Below are 4,808 nucleotides of genomic sequence, written 5' to 3'. Positions count from 1 at the left end.
AAATTGGGCAGAAGTTGGGTGTCCCCCTAGATCAAACTCGATTTTTCCTGCAGAGTGTTGAGATACTACTTCCTTGCCGTTCGCTAATTCTACAACTAGCTTGCTTGTTGGATACTTATCTAGCTTTAGCTTCCTCATGCATCTGGGTGAAAGAAATGAAAGAGTACTACCACAATCTATAAGGAAGTTAACTTGTTCACCTCTGAGAGATCCTAGCGTATGAATGACTGTGTATTGCTCGCAACCATTGGGATTGTCAATTGCAGCATGTAGGGTTGCTCTCTCCACTGCTTCGTCGCCCACAGTTGGTTGTACCACTGCGGCATTCACTCTGGCGGTAGCTCCACGCCCTTGCCCTCTGTTCATCCTTCCTCGTCCTCCTCTTCCATTAGCTTGGCCACGCCCACTGGTATTCAAGGGTATGGCATTGGCGTTGGTTGCCTGAATGTTCCTGGGGCAATTGGATCTGTAATGTCCATGCTCGCCGGAACCATAGCATCGAACATCAGGGAACTCCATGGTTGTGGTGGTAGCCACAATAGGGCGCTGGTCATATGCTTGGTTGGCTGGTCTGTTATTCCAAGCAGTTGTCCTTGTCCTCTTTGCCCAATGATTCCTCCTGTTCTGATTAACCTTTTGTACTTTGAGAGCTAGAGGTTTGGCCCTCAACAAGGCATCATGTAGTGTTGTCGGCCTGAGAGCTTCCAACCGAGTATTCAAGGGATCGATTAGTCCTTGGCAGAACCTCGCCACCTGTTGTTCCAAGGTCATCTTAGGAGCGTATCTCCGAAGAGTGACAAATCATGGAAGTCTACATGGATAGGGTGAGTCCTTGTGGTGCAACAAACCCCACACCTCAACAAGCCTCCCCTTGTGGGTTTTGCTGCACCAATCACATACACTCCTCTCCTCAAAACACACAGGTAGGTACACAAATTTTCTTCCTCTTGACACATAGGATGTAGGTACCCAAACTTCCCCCAGAAACAAACTAGGGTATGGAACACAAAATCCCCCAAACACAAGGTGGGATACACAAATCCTCTCCTATAACACAAATGAGGGAAGTACTATGCCAACTTGATTGTTGGTATCTTCATCATTAGAATATTCAGAAGCAAGGTTGATTTTGGCTTTGCCTTTGTCTTTGTATCATTCTTTGTAGTTTCTTCTATTGGTGTTGTTGGAAACTTCACTTGTCGTGCAATATTTGGTAGCATGATTCTTTTGACCACAGGTTTTACAAGGGTTTATTTCAAAAGAATATTTGGAAATGTAGTTGATTCTACCACAGTGAGTGCACTTAAGCTTTTTCTTTTTGTTGAAATTGCTTGATGTTATTTCATAAGCTCCACTAGATTCACTTGTGGTTCCTTTTATTTTCTTCATGTTGTAGAGAGTTGATGACACCTTCAAGGTTGGGTATTGGCTTTTTCTCCATTAGCAAAACATCTACTCGACCTTTGTCCATAATCATTATCAAGCACTGCTTTGAGCAAAACATCTACCATAGTACACGAGGCATGGACTACGTTAGAGCATGATTTGCAGTGAAAATATGAGGGTTGGAGGAAATTTCCCATATGTGAAAAGATGAGGGTTTTAAAAGGGAGATGATTTAAATGAACCGTGGTGGTAGGAAGGCCTCAGAGCTTTACGTTGTAGATGGTACAATGTATTGGAAAAAAAGCATGGGCAATAGTGCTCCTTAGCAAGAGGCAAACACAAAACATGGTGTTTCAAAATGCCTGTTGGTTCGAAGCCTAGAGGGCATGTCTAATGGCTTTTTAATAGGGTTGAGGGGATTTTTGAGATGCTTGTTGGTTTGCACCTCGGGGAGGGCCCCTCTAATGGTGTTTTGATATGGTTCTTTGGCGGGTGAAACATACAAGGGTATCAAAACAATAGCATTTTGATATGCACAACGTTTTGAGAAGCTTAACAAAAATGTAGCTCAACGCGGGGCCAAGATTGGATGGCATTTTGAGAGGCATATGGTAGGTGCCAGGGAGGAGCGCAAGGTCCGCGCGACTTCTTGAAATGCCCTTGTTGGTGCACGAGTGTCTTGAGATACTTGTGCATGCAAGGAGGACGTTTTGAGATGCACCTTGCAGAGGATGAATTTACGGTAATGCTACTAGATGAGCACCGTGAGTGAAGGCAAGGAAGAGCCACTTGTTTACTTTTGGCACAACTTGAGAGTCTCCATGTGAAAAGGTGCCCCCCTTTCCCCAATTTGGTAAAGTAATCTTGATAGCCTGCCGACTTTGGAGGTTGAGATGACTTTTTTCAAAAGTTAAATGTGGCTCCACACCTCCCTCCCTCTCTCTCTCTCTCTCTCTCTCTCTCTCTCTCTCTCTCTCTCTCTCTCCACCCATATGCATATCAAAAACTGAAGTTTGAACGTCCATATCACACCTAATCATAGATCCTTGAAAAAGGCCTCTCCAACACACACACACACACACACACAAACTTGGAAAATAGTTACGAGGTCTTGGACTCCTCTATTCCCCAAGACTAAGAACTTTAATAATGAAATAAAATCAAGCAAAATCCACACAAACTAATGCAAAAAAAAATTTTAAAAAATCGATTCGGCTAATTATTATGTAGAAAGAGCGGACACACACACATATGTATGTGTGTGTGTGTGTGCGCACACACACACACACGAGCATAAAATGAAACTCTTGATTGATTTCAATTGCTCATGAACCCATGGACGTGCCCTCAATGAGGTAATTAAGAACTAATTATAGGATTATTATTAGAGGTATGAATGACGATTGTATGGCAAAGAGAGGGTGCCAAACAATCTAGCATAGGAAAGTTTACATACTTAAAGAATTACGACCATTGGCTCTAATATCATGTGTTAGGTTATGGAGGGTATAGTAATGTGGCATTCATTACGTAATCGTAAGAGAGAGAGAGAGAGAGAGAGAGAGAGAGAGAGAGAGAGAGAGAGAGAGAGAGAGAGACTAGTCGAGGGTTGAGCCAATACACAAGAGATTAGAAACGGTAGACACACACAGTTGATTATTCATCTTATGAAAATTATTAAAAAGTTTATTATATAGGCATAGCATATAATGCTTACACCTATCCAAATGTCACTTGACTCTTCTTGAAAGGGCAAGATGCCACTTGATCCTGGACTCTACTTGGCTCTTTACATGACTATTGGGATATCACATGCCAACACATGGGCTATCATATGACTCTACACACATGGAATCCTACATGGCAATCTACATGGATAGGATGAGTTCTTGCGGTGCAACAAACCCTGCACCTCAACACAAATAAAGAGAGAAAGAGCTTCTGTTGCAAGGGACTCTACCTCCTTGCACTAGATAGTGAGATGGAGCTTCATCCATCACCATGCAATGATAGGGAGAGAATGACAGCTTAAGGGCACACCTCACAAAGGCCCAAGCTCCACGAAATAGAGTATTCGTTAAGATCAAAGAACTTAGCATCCCCCAAACAACAAGATTTGTTTTGTTATGGCACTAGGCTATAATTATAGGTTTGCATGACCATCCAAATTGTTGTCTTCCCAAAATCTTCCCAACACTTTGAACACAAATTCAATTGATTAAATCAAAATAAATTCAAAAAAAACAATTGATTGAATAATCACAATACACAAAGAGAGCAACATAAATAAGAATCAAAACACAAGACACCATACTAGGTACCAACCATCCCTCCTCAATCAATATGATTGAGTATTTGTTGTCTGCCTCTTTATTCATCTCATAAAGCATGAATTACAATAAGATAAATATATGAAAGATAAGAGAGCATAAGCTATGTAGTTTTGAGAGAGTGTATGTCATGATTAAGAGAGAAAATTGTGGTGCGTGAATGCGGTGTGTGTGCGGAGAGCGAGAAGGGGAGAGAGAGAGAGGACACAGGATGTAGGTGGAGCAAGACTTTACTAATGAGCTGTCCCTTATTCTGTGTATATGTACACAAGAATAAGGTATCAGTGGGCAGGCGTCCATAGCCTAGGAGCCCGAGCAAGGCACAAACGCCTGTACCCCAATAACCTCTCACTTAAAGGCAATGCACCGATAAGTGAGGCCTACTAGCTAAACTACTTGTATGTACAAGAGAAACTAGGTGAGAAACTCTCTCAATCTATGCCCACTAGCTCACTCTATTGATCTACAGGTAGTCATATCGGCTCTGGTGGTAGGTGATTTTGAGTACCCACGCTACAGCCTGCATGTACATCCCATAGACTACTGTGTATGGTTTGCAAAACTCTACTATGAATCATGCTAGTTTTAGTCATCGCATGACTGACAACCTCTATTGCAAATGCTCCCACTACAAGTGCTAGGTCAAGCCTTTGTTGGAATTATAATTGCAGGGAAACGCACACAGTTTGGAGAAGACAACGGAAGCTCAAGGCACACAAGAGAGCGTGTATTACTAGTGTGCAATAGAAAGATAGATATCCCTAGAGTGATGTGCGTATATACAATGCATGGGGGGGAAAACCTCCTAAAGAGGGAAAAAATGCCCCGGTAGTCCTAGTGTGTTCACACACATCACTACCACATGTATATGGTAACAAATCCCCCCTAGGAGTGATGTGGTGAATGAGGGTTGGAACAAAGAGTAAAGGGAAGTGCCATGCCTTGAGGACAGGATCAGTCCACAAAGGGGAGCAAGCCCAAAGCTTTGCAAAAAGCTTCAAACTTCTCACGAGACAATGCCTTTGTGAAAAGATCTGCAAGGTTGTTTTGTGTTGGCACATAAGCCAAGATGATCTCTCCTACTGAGAGCCT

This window comes from Adiantum capillus-veneris, chromosome 6 (genome assembly GCF_014529385.1).
Source record: "Adiantum capillus-veneris isolate H3 chromosome 6, ASM1452938v2, whole genome shotgun sequence".
Lineage (NCBI taxonomy): Eukaryota > Viridiplantae > Streptophyta > Polypodiopsida > Polypodiales > Pteridaceae > Adiantum > Adiantum capillus-veneris.
The sequence above is the reverse complement of the archived record's forward strand: the minus strand, read 5'-3'. Positions refer to the sequence as shown.